The sequence below is a fragment of the Wyeomyia smithii genome, chromosome 3, assembly GCF_029784165.1.
Source record: "Wyeomyia smithii strain HCP4-BCI-WySm-NY-G18 chromosome 3, ASM2978416v1, whole genome shotgun sequence".
Taxonomy (NCBI): domain Eukaryota; kingdom Metazoa; phylum Arthropoda; class Insecta; order Diptera; family Culicidae; genus Wyeomyia; species Wyeomyia smithii.
In genome coordinates this window covers 19,434,105-19,445,488 of record NC_073696.1, presented here as the reverse complement: position 1 = coordinate 19,445,488, position 11,384 = coordinate 19,434,105, and the positions used below count along the sequence as shown (strand labels likewise).

At 39.5% G+C, this 11,384-nt stretch overlaps 1 long non-coding RNA gene across 1 annotated transcript; it reads left to right on the top strand.

Moving 5' to 3' along the window:
- Positions 1-696: 696 nt before the first annotated feature.
- On the top strand, positions 697-1,245 carry LOC129730866 (uncharacterized). Its single transcript, XR_008728934.1, has 3 exons — positions 697-799; positions 874-913; positions 987-1,245. It is a non-coding gene; the product is annotated as an uncharacterized LOC129730866 (long non-coding RNA).
- The last annotated feature ends 10,139 nt before the right edge of the window (positions 1,246-11,384 follow it).

Sequence of the window (11,384 nt, the reverse complement as noted above, 5' to 3'; positions counted from 1 at the left end):
CCAAACCGTTCGTTTCAATTTTGAAAGGTTTTTTTTCCGAATTCAATGCGGTCCGATTGACCCAATTGCCAGCGATGGTAATCTTTGCCAATTTTCGTTTGCCACTCGCAAGATAAACAGGAGTAGGGCGGAAGAAAACGAGAAAAAACTGTCACACTGGGAGACCTCGAAGCCATAAATATTCATCAACAGATCGAAAGCTCAACGGCGGGGCACGGCACAGTTCAGTTGGCAATTTTCTTCCCGGATAGCAGCCTTAGTTGGTATAATCAGTTTTTGGTCGGTCGGGCCTCCGCTCGATACTAATGGCGTCAGTCTTTAGAGAGAAAATCCAATAAATTACAGCACGTGCGTGAAGGCAGCAAACTCAGATAAGCGTAATCCTTCGGCATGAGTTTCAAGGCGCTAGGCAGCGATAAAAAGCTTTGGCGGAACTTTTTTCGCCGGCACGGGTGACGAATGAGACTTGGTTTGCGCAGGTAACTGTTATGGAATTTGTTGTTGGCGAAATCTTCTAACGAGACGCTACTTGTTGAAACTACCAACGTCGTTTGTATAATTCGAAACATCCGAATTATCGACGGTCATTCTTTCCTTTGTTCTGGTAAATTGATTTACCTTAAGTTTGGCATCACGGAACGACCAATGTTGCAAGTATAAGTATTTAACATTTAGTTTCACCCGTCACCATCTAGTAAATTTTTTCTGTAGATCGAACATCTTACAATAATGGTCCCACTTAGGTTTTGCATTCTGTTTCTAGCGCTGTGCGCTTGGGAAACGCTAGCTTTTCAACCAGGTTTTTGACTTAAAAAATTCACTTCTATTCAGATATCACTAAAACGATATATATTTCATTGGTTTTTGTTTCAGAGCAAGTTCAACCGCCTGTAAATCCTCTTTTGTATACAAGGTAAGTTTATATCTTATGGTCAATTCATCAGAAGGATTCAAAAGTATGTAATTTTCATTTTATTTTTGCACAGTAATGGGGAATACTACGAAAATAGAGTGAAATGCTCATGGTGGAACGATTTATATAATTGTTATGACTACTACGGAAATATACTGAGATGCACATGGTGGAAAAATGTGTACATTTGTTTTGGCTATTACCCATAAAAAATGAATAAACTGTAAAATAAATAGAGTACGGAACCGATTTAACGCAGCCTTTGTCGCCTCCGTGCATTGAAACGACATAGTTTCACTATTGAATACCTACTAGAGGTATGAAAAATGATGAGATGCTAATAAAAAGTTTGATTAGTTAAGAAGGTTTCTCGTAATTAAACAAACCCAATCATCATATGGCGAAGCTAGTCCATACGGAATGAGTTTAAATCGATAATTGTGAACGGTTGTATTGTGACCTTATCTTGCACAATCGACTAACATCAAAACGGTTAAGCATCAGGGCGAAGGATTAAATAACAAATGTTCGCCCTCATAAGCGTTAGTTGACACTATTCTACTGATGGGCCATTCATTTCGAATGTGCTTTCGAAATTGTTCCAGTTCAGGAAGGTTTGAACTTTGGTAGGTTTCTCCAATTTGAGTACAACTAAGAATCTATTTATTCCGATAATTCATGTTACTTACTTTACTTTCAAGGCGACAGACCGATTATCGATCCAGTGCCGAATCCGGAATACGTCGCCATGTCCCTCGGTCTTGGGCTGCTATCCTCCAATCGCCCCTAACACCTATTTCGCGTGCATCCTCGTCGACAGCACACATCCAACGAGTGCGGGGTCTACCTCAAAGTTGACGACCTCTATCGGGATTCCTGCTAAATATAGCCTTCGCTTGACGCTCATCCGGCATTCCCGCTACATGCCCAGCCCACTGAAGCCTGCCGTGTTTTATCCGCTTGACTATATCCGCCGATTTGTAGGCCTGGTACACTTCATGGTTCATGCGTCTGCGCCAAACACCATTTTCTAGTTTGCCGCCAAGCATTGAACGCAAAATCCTACGCTCAAAAACACCAAGAGCTCGCCGATCAGCCTCTTTCAGCGTCCATGATTCATGGCCGTAGAGAGCCACCGGAAGAATCAGTGTTTTATAGAGCGCAAGTTTAGTACGGATTTGCAGACTGCGGGACCTTAGCTGGTTACGTAGTCCGTAAAAGGCCCTGTTTGCGGCTGCTATCCACCTCTTTATCTCACGGCTAACCTCGTTGTCACATGTCACTAATGATCCCAGGTAAATAAATTCGTCGACTACTTCAAATGTTTCCCCATCTAGCACCAACCTTCGACGGACTACCACGCACTCTGCCTGCCACCATGTATTTCGTTTTGGCAGAGTTTATGACAAGCCCTAATCTCGCAGCTTCCCTCCTGAGTGGTCCGAAGGCCTCTTCCACAGCTCTACGGTTGATACCAATGATGTCGATATCGTCCGAAAAACCGAGAAGCATGTGCGACTTCGTAATGATGGTGCCGCTTCTCTGCACACTAGCCCTCCGTATAGCACCATCCAATGCGATGTTGAACAATAAGTTCGGCAGCCCGTCACCCTGCTTCAAACCATCTAACATCACGAACGAGTCCGATATCTCACCGGCTATCCTGATGCTTGATGTATAACCTTCAAGGGTGGCACGTATCAGCCTAATCAGCTTTGTTGGGAAGCCATGTTCAATCATAATCTACCATAACTCATTTCTCTTGACTGAATCGTACGCTGCCCTGAAGTCTATGAACAGATGGTGCGTCTGCAAGTTGTATTCTCGAAATTTATCGATGATTTGTCGCAAAGTAAACATTTGGTCCGTCGTGGAGCGTCCCCCTCGAAAACCGCATTGGTACTCGCCAACAAAGGTCTCCTGCAACGGCCTCAGTCTGTGGAACAGGATGCGGGAGAGAATTTTGTACACGGTATTGAGAAGAGTTATGCCCCGATAATTGCTACAGTCCAGGCGATGGCCTTTTTTGTAGATCAGGCATATGAGACCCTCCAACCAGTCCGAGGGCAATTCTTAATCAGACCACACTCTCAGCATGATCCGATGGATGGCACCATACAGCTGTTCGCTTCCGACTTTGAAAAGTTCGGCAGAAATGCCGTCCTTCCCGGCTGCTTTGCAGTTTCTCAGCTCTTTCACTGCTTTCTTCACCTCGTCCATGGATGGTGGATCCACAGCTTGACCATCATTCTCAATAGTCATCCTGCTCCTTTCGACTCCATTGTTTCCCTCACCGTTCAACAGCACACTGAAGTGTTCCTTCCAACGCTTGGCCACCTCTGTTTTATCGGTTATCAGGTTCCCCTCCCTATCGTTGCACATGACAGGGGCTGACACGTTTCGAATCCTGATTCCGTTTACCTTCTTGTAGAAGCTCCTCGCATCGTGCCTGGAGAAGCAACCTTCCGCCTCCGCAAGAATACGCTCCCAATGCTGTCGTTTCTTCCGGCGATGGAGTCTCTTTTCAGCGGCTCTTGCATCTCGATATCTACCCATGCTCTGACGAGTCACAACCGTGGCCAACATGTGACCCCTGGCGCGGTCCTTCTCTTCCGTCACTCGCTGGCACTCAGCGTCAAACCACTCATTGGGCGCAGCTGCCGCAGTTGTACCCAACACTTCTCTCGCTGTAGTGCTGATCGAACTGTGGATGTGCCTCCACTGTTCATTCAGGTTCCCTTCAACTCTTTCCTCAATCCGTTCATCAACTTTCTGCTAGTACTCTGCAGCCACTCCCTCAGTTGATAGCCGCTGGATGTTCAACTGCATCCTCCTCGTCGCTTTGGATTTCAGCACGTTGGACAGCCGGGCGCGGATTTTGACTACTACGAGATAGTGATCCGAGTCAACGTTCGGTCCTCTGAACGACCTCACGTCTGTAACGTGAAAGTGCCGTCCATCAATCAGAACGTGGTCAATTTGAGAGCAAAGCTCTCCATTCGGGTGCATGCAGGTGTGCTTACGTATGTTCCGGCATGCAAAATAAGTGCTACAGATAGCCATCCCCCTAGCTGCAGCGAAATTAACAAGCCTCAGGCCATTGTCGTTCGTAGTAGAGTGGAAGCTTTCCCTACCAGTTACGGGGCGAAAGAAGTCTTCCTGCCCGACCTGTGCATTTGCATCTCCGATGACAATCTTTATATCGTGTCCTGGGCACTCATTGCATGTCTTTTCCAGGAGCTCATAGAACTCCTCCTTTTCGTCATCGGGTTTCTCGTTGGCCGGTACGTACACATTTATTAGACTGTAGTAGAAGAATTTGCCCTTAATTCTCAACACGCATATACGGTCACTGATCGGCCTCCATATAATGACACGCTTCATCTGTTTTCCAATTATCACGAAACCGACTCCTCTTTCTGCTTTCACGCCGCCGCTATAGTAGATGTGGTACTTAAATGAAGTGTCCGCAATAGGATCTACTGCTCGGAATTCGCGTTCTCCCGATTTCGGCCACCGCACCTCTTGGAGAGCAGCAACCTCCACATTCACCTTCCGCAGCTCTCTAGCCAGGATACTTGCGCGTGCCGGTTCGAGTAGAGTCCTTACATTCCAAGTACCGAGTTTCCAATAATCGTTGTCCTTTTTCGTTCGCCTAGGTCCATGCCGATTATTCCGTTCCGTATTTATATCTGGATTGTTCGTAGTATTTATTCTCCGGTATGCTGCCTTACTAGGGCTGCGATACCTAGTTTCGCGACGGGGCTGCCGTCTTTGATATAGCTGGCGAGACACCGCCCCAACTGCCCCAACTATCAGAAAATAATAAAGTAGAAGGCAAAGAAAATACAAAAATATTTAATGTATGCTTATAACGATACTCACAAGTAAAAATCATAACAAATTATCCGGGAAAACAATGGAAAACTACACAAAATATAGTATGCAAAATATAAGTTTAGTTTCGGGTTGAAAAGATTTGTTTTTCCGCAGTCTAAATTAAAAAAATCAAATCTCTCACTGACAACTTTACTGTGCGATTAGAATAACGCCACAACCGATAATATAATACCATTTCTTTTATTTTGCTCAATGTTAAGAAAATGCAATTGCAAATGCAAGTTATCATACAATTTTGTATCTTTATTACACCTGAAATTTCATTAGTTCCAAAAAAAGGCAGCTTTCACTGCAACGGCATTCTTGCTATAAAAACAAACAATATATATATAAAGGCTTTTTCAAATATTTGATTACTAGCTGGCCCGTAGTGGCTAGCCACTTTCAAATTCATTTTGGACTATTAAAAGTTGATATTTAAATGATACTTTTTTTTTAAATATCGAGTTAAAGTGCAATATGTAAGTATGACACTATCGATAATTCGATGCAGATGGCGAGCGCTGGTAAAACCTAATTAATCATCTAAACTGCGATAAATTCTTCGTTCAGTAGATCATGAAAACGCGTGGATTGATTGCTTACTCGAAAAGAAATCTGAAAAATTGTTTTCTAACGATTTAATATTTTTTTAAATTTCATAACTTGAATAATAGGTAATAATCTCAATTGTTTGATGTTACATATGTTTTATTTAAACTAAACTTACCAAATAAATAAAAATGAATGTGATTGAAAAAAAAAACAATTTACAAAAACCATTGCTCATGAAAAAATACTGGATTGTTCAAAAAAGTATCCGCACATGCAAAAGTTTGTCTCTGCAATTTGTTATTACCAATAGCAAAGCTTGGAATAACTAAGTACTGTCCTCTTTTAATCAATAATGGGTAGTTCAGATTACTCTTTAATACCCCGATATAACATCGCACAATGAATGAAGCGCATGAAACATCTGTCATCTGCGTTCCATCACAGAAAACTTTTCTAGTGTTGCGTTACCACATAACAAACCTCATCCCATCACCACCACCTTTTTCTACTGCTTTGTTTTCGTCTTCTTCTACATAAACAAACAAATATTATTTGAAAAATAAAAAAGTTGGCTTAACTGTAGCACATTTGCAAGATAGTAGATGAATCTATGTTTAATTTTTAAGACTTTGAAAATTTTATGTTGATATTCCGAATCTCAAATCAAAACAGAAGATTTTACATAATGTTCAAAAATAATGACCTTGTCTTAACCCGATCCCGGCGGAGAGAAATCAGTGTTTACCTCAAGAAATGCACTTTAAACTCTTATTACTCATCAACTATATACACAATTGACACAAACTGTATTGCATATAAAAGATCAATCTGTTTTCTAACCATGAATAGTTTTATCGTAAAAAATTTCAAGTATAGTTGTTGAGCTTGAATCAAAGTTTGAATGTCACCCGTCGGGAATGGGTTTATTTTATACTGTTGAGCAGAATCATTTCAAATCGCCTGGAAATACGCGGAAAATTTATCGACCATTTTTGATTTGAATGAAACTTTGCACACGTATTTGGCTCAGCAAACTGAGCATTTTTCACAGGTGCAGAGATTTTTCACACCCATGAGTTACATTCTAAAAGGGCGTACGCCTTTTGGCATAGGTTTTATTCGAAGCATTGTAGCCCAGAAACCGTTGGTTATATAGAAAAATTGTCTGAGAATAAGTTGTAGGGAATTAAAAATGCACCATAAAAAAAATATACACTGTACAATAATATTTTTTTTGACAAAAAAAAATTAAAAATAAACATTAAATTTAAATTTAAAAAAAAAGAGTTGAATTTTTTCTCATTTATTTTTAAAGAAACTTGACGTTAATACGCAACTTTTAAAAAAAGGTCCAGGATGGAGGAATGAAAAATAATTTTTTTATGGTAGATTAATTTTTTTATGAAAATTCTAATTTAAACATTTTTCAAAATATTTGTATTCTGGTGATTTTAAAAGATGCAGAGAGTCATTTTAAATCAAAAAGCCTTTGGTAGTAAACATTCTAAAGGCATTGGTTTTCGAGTTATTTCCAATTTAAGCTCGAAAAATTATAATTATTTGGGAAAATACACGTTTTTCTTAATTTGTCCATGGTTCTCCAGCAAAAACATGGAATGCTTGATCAAAAATATACAATTCATTCTTTGACAACAAAACGATTGGGCGAACGGTTCTCAAGAAAAGAGTTAAATGTTTTAAGTGATATAAATATATAATAGAATCAAATATTTATTTTCAAGTTTTATTATCTTAAGAACATATTTTTTCATGACATAGATACTTTACAGAACTAGTTTCACCTTATATTTCATATACATCATAAGTAAATGATTCGTCATCTTTTAAAAACAGCTTCGTTTGTATCTTGTTTTCTGAAATCGAAACAAAAGAGTAATACTTTTGTGTGGCAGCTATTATTATAGATTTTTTAAAAATATTGCTCCATTCTGTTACTCCTTGTTCATATTCTTCATATTATACCCAACTAAATGACATTTTTGATGAATTTTTATTACTTTCCTGATCAGGCCAATCATACAATTCTTTTGCGCTTGTAATGGGATGTTCATGTTATTTAGCTAAACTTGCATTTCCTGCCATTCGTTTCAATATGCCACCAATTGCATCGCATGGGCCTTCAACATGAGAAGTCGCAAAAAAATGCCACTCTGCATCGACGTTATATTTTGTTTTGAACTTGCAAAGTTTTTTCTATTTTTATATTGTGAGGCAGCTCCCTCAGACATTAATATCGCTTTTTTCAACTCTATTGTTGTTTTCAAAAAACTCATTAATTTGGCAATGAACACCTGAACCGCAACAGTATCATGATGGAGTACTTCCGATATTATGATGAAGCTGGTATTCTTAAGTGTTCCAGATTCTGAATAGTAAACAACGAAGGGATGAATGGTGGCTTGACTATCATTCAAATAACTAAACGAATCACAATTTGATAAAGACGTATTAAAATGAGCTTGACTGTTCAATGTTTTTAATTTTGCAATAACGTTTTCGTTTAATTTGCGTAAGCTTGATGAGCACCGATGACCAGGAAAGGGTTTACAGCATTTGGGCTTGGTGTATTCCAGTTTCACTTTATTCATCTTCACAAAATGCAAACTGTTACTAACACATCTGGAGTAGTGCAATCGTGTTTACATACGAAAACAGATATTATAAGTAACCCAGAAGTTATTGGTTGCGTACTTTAAAAATAGTTAGTATTAGTAAACAAGTAGGTAGTGTTGCACGACAAACATATTTTTTTATAAAACATTCGGCAAGGGGGAACGTGTAGGTAGGCTAAGTTTTAGCGCTTGAGTTATTTATCCAACCGTTTTGTTGTCAAAGAATGAATTGTATATTTTTGATCAAGCATTCCAATGAACATATGTTTTTTGCTGGAGAACCATGGACAAATTAAGAAAAAAGTGTATTTTCCGAAATATAATTAATTTATCGAGCTTAAATTTAAAATAACTCGAAAACCAATGCGTTTAGAATGTTTACTACCAAGAGCTTTTTGATTCAAAATGACTCTCTGCATCTTGAAAAATTATCAGAATATAAATATTTTGAAAAATGTTTGAATTAAAATTTTTATAAAAAAGTTAATCTACCATAAAAAAATTATTTTTCATTTCTCCATCCTGGACTTTTTTTAAAAGTTGCGTATTAACGTCAAGTTTCTTATAAAAAAAATAAGAAAAAAATTCAACTCTTTTTTTTTTAAATTTAAATTTAATGTTTATTTTTAACTTTTTTTGGTCAAAAAAAATTTTTTTTGTACAGTGTATATTTTTTTTATGATGCATTTTTAATTCCCTACAACTCATTCTCAGACAGTTTTTCTATACAACCAACGGTTTCTGGGCTACAATGCTTCGAATAAAACCTATGCCAAAAGGCATACGCCCTTTTGGAATGTATCTCATGGATGTAAAAAATCGCTCCATCTGTGGAAAATGCTCAGTTTGCTGAGCCAAATACGTGTGCAAAGTTCCATTCAAATCAAAAATGGTCGATATTCGATCATCGGTGATTTGGCGCGATCTTGCTCTGTAGCTTTTTTTGAAACAGCTAAAATTTTCACGTATCAGCAAAATAATTATCGCTTCTCCCTTACATCTTGACCGTCGTAGTATACTCTAAGTATTAGTTTGGGGTACAATATGAAAAAAAATTATATTGCTCTGTCTTTGAGTACAATTTCTTGAGAACATTTTTGTAAATTTTGTTAGAGCTTCGAGTAATAGGAAGAAAGTTGGAAAGAATGGCTTTGCCGAGTTACAGCCGGTTATCTTCAATTTTTATAAATGTTCGTCTTCGGTAGTTATTGATTTTTTAATAAACAAATAACTTTTTGCAATCGAATAACTGTACTATTGAAAAATTACAATTTCAATGCATATAAAAATTGCAACACACTTGAATAAAAACCCAAACTGCTTATTTTCTCGAACAAAAAGGTTTATAATCCCCATCATGTTCTTGACTTTTCCATATTCTATCATCAATGAATTACAACGGGTACTTCCTTATTCCATCACTTGACAACCTAATTTTGATGGTAATGTCATGACATTACAGAACTAATTGATCATGTAACTATGAAATAACGTTCATAATCAACCGACAGTGGTTTGGCTAACTTTAGATTTCATTTACATGCTTGATATCTTTGATACTATGTCTTTCTTACATCTTAAAATTGCCTTCCGCCCTTTATTACGGTTTTGGCGGTTTTTGTCGATGCACCTGCATCAGAACTATAGCCATGTGCTAATTTAACACGTGTGCCGAAATTAGTTAAGACGCAGTTAACTTTGATTTCCTTACGACTGGCTTCATACCAGGCGAGAGGAGGTGAGTGGAGGACTAAAAGCAAAGGTAACTCGTAGTCAGAACAGGAGTGTTTGGGTTGCTACCCACAAAAAAATAACAAACTTTAGTGTACCTCAGCTTCAGAGTTTGCTTGAGAGAAAGGCAATTTGAGTAACTTTCGTTTGTCGTGCGCGTGACTGTAAGACAAGCAAACTATATATATTCCGATGGGCGTCAATTCAAAGAAATATAGGGGTAGCAACATAGTTTAGAGAGCATCTGATTTTTTAAATTCTACAGAACTCAAAATACGTTTGAGGCAAAAATGTCGTGGTGGCCAAGGTTGTTAATCGATAACCTATCGTAAACGCCGATGACGTTATCGACGATGACGTTAACGTCTTCAGACATTAACGTTATTGCCAAGCACGATAGCTACGGAACGGTATCGAAGCAATAACGTCTGAAAAACGAATTCACTATTGGATTTCATTTTGGCTGCTGTCTTGGATAGCAACGGATCGGCTCATTGCTGTTACATTACCAAACTTATGAGCTCGTTGCTACCCGAAAATTTTCACTTTCGTGAGTTGCTATTTCCCAAGAGTAAATAGTTGGGATGTTACGGATATCCGCATCCGCATCCGCACATGTGGCACATCCTGCCTGCCTGTCTGTCTGTCTGCCCGTCTGTCTGTCTGTCTGTCTGTCTGTCTGTCTGTCTGTCTGTCTGTCTGTCTGTCTGTCTGTCTGTCTGTCTGTCTGTCTGTCTGTCTGTCTGTCTGTCTGTCTGTCTGTCTGTCTGTCTGTCTGTCTGTCTGTCTGTCTGTCTGTCTGTCTGTCTGTCTGTCTGTCTGTCTGTCTGTCTGTCTGTCTGTCTGTCTGTCTGTCTGTCTGTCTGTCTGTCTGTCTGTCTGTCTGTCTGTCTGTCTGTCTGTCTGTCTGTCTGTCTGTCTGTCTGTCTGTCTGTCTGTCTGTCTGTCTGTCTGTCTGTCTGTCTGTCTGTCTGTCTGTCTGTCTGTCTGTCTGTCTGTCTGTCTGTCTGTCTGTCTGTCTGTCTGTCTGTCTGTCTGTCTGTCTGTCTGTCTGTCTGTCTGTCTGTCTGTCTGTCTGTCTGTCTGTCTGTCTGTCTGTCTGTCTGTCTGTCTGTCTGTCTGTCTGTCTGTCTGTCTGTCTGTCTGTCTGTCTGTCTGTCTGTCTGTCTGTCTGTCTGTCTGTCTGTCTGTCTGTCTGTCTGTCTGTCTGTCTGTCTGTCTGTCTGTCTGTCTGTCTGTCTGTCTGTCTGTCTGTCTGTCTGTCTGTCTGTCTGTCTGTCTGTCTGTCTGTCTGTCTGTCTGTCTGTCTGTCTGTCTGTCTGTCTGTCTGTCTGTCTGTCTGTCTGTCTGTCTGTCTGTCTGTCTGTCTGTCTGTCTGTCTGTCTGTCTGTCTGTCTGTCTGTCTGTCTGTCTGTCTGTCTGTCTGTCTGTCTGTCTGTCTGTCTGTCTGTCTGTCTGTCTGTCTGTCTGTCTGTCTGTCTGTCTGTCTGTCTGTCTGTCTGTCTGTCTGTCTGTCTGTCTGTCTGTCTGTCTGTCTGTCTGTCTGTCTGTCTGTCTGTCTGTCTGTCTGTCTGTCTGTCTGTCTGTCTGTCTGTCTGTCTGTCTGTCTGTCTGTCTGTCTGTCTGTCTGTCTGTCTGTCTGTCTGTCTGTCTGTCTGTCTGTCTGTCTGTCT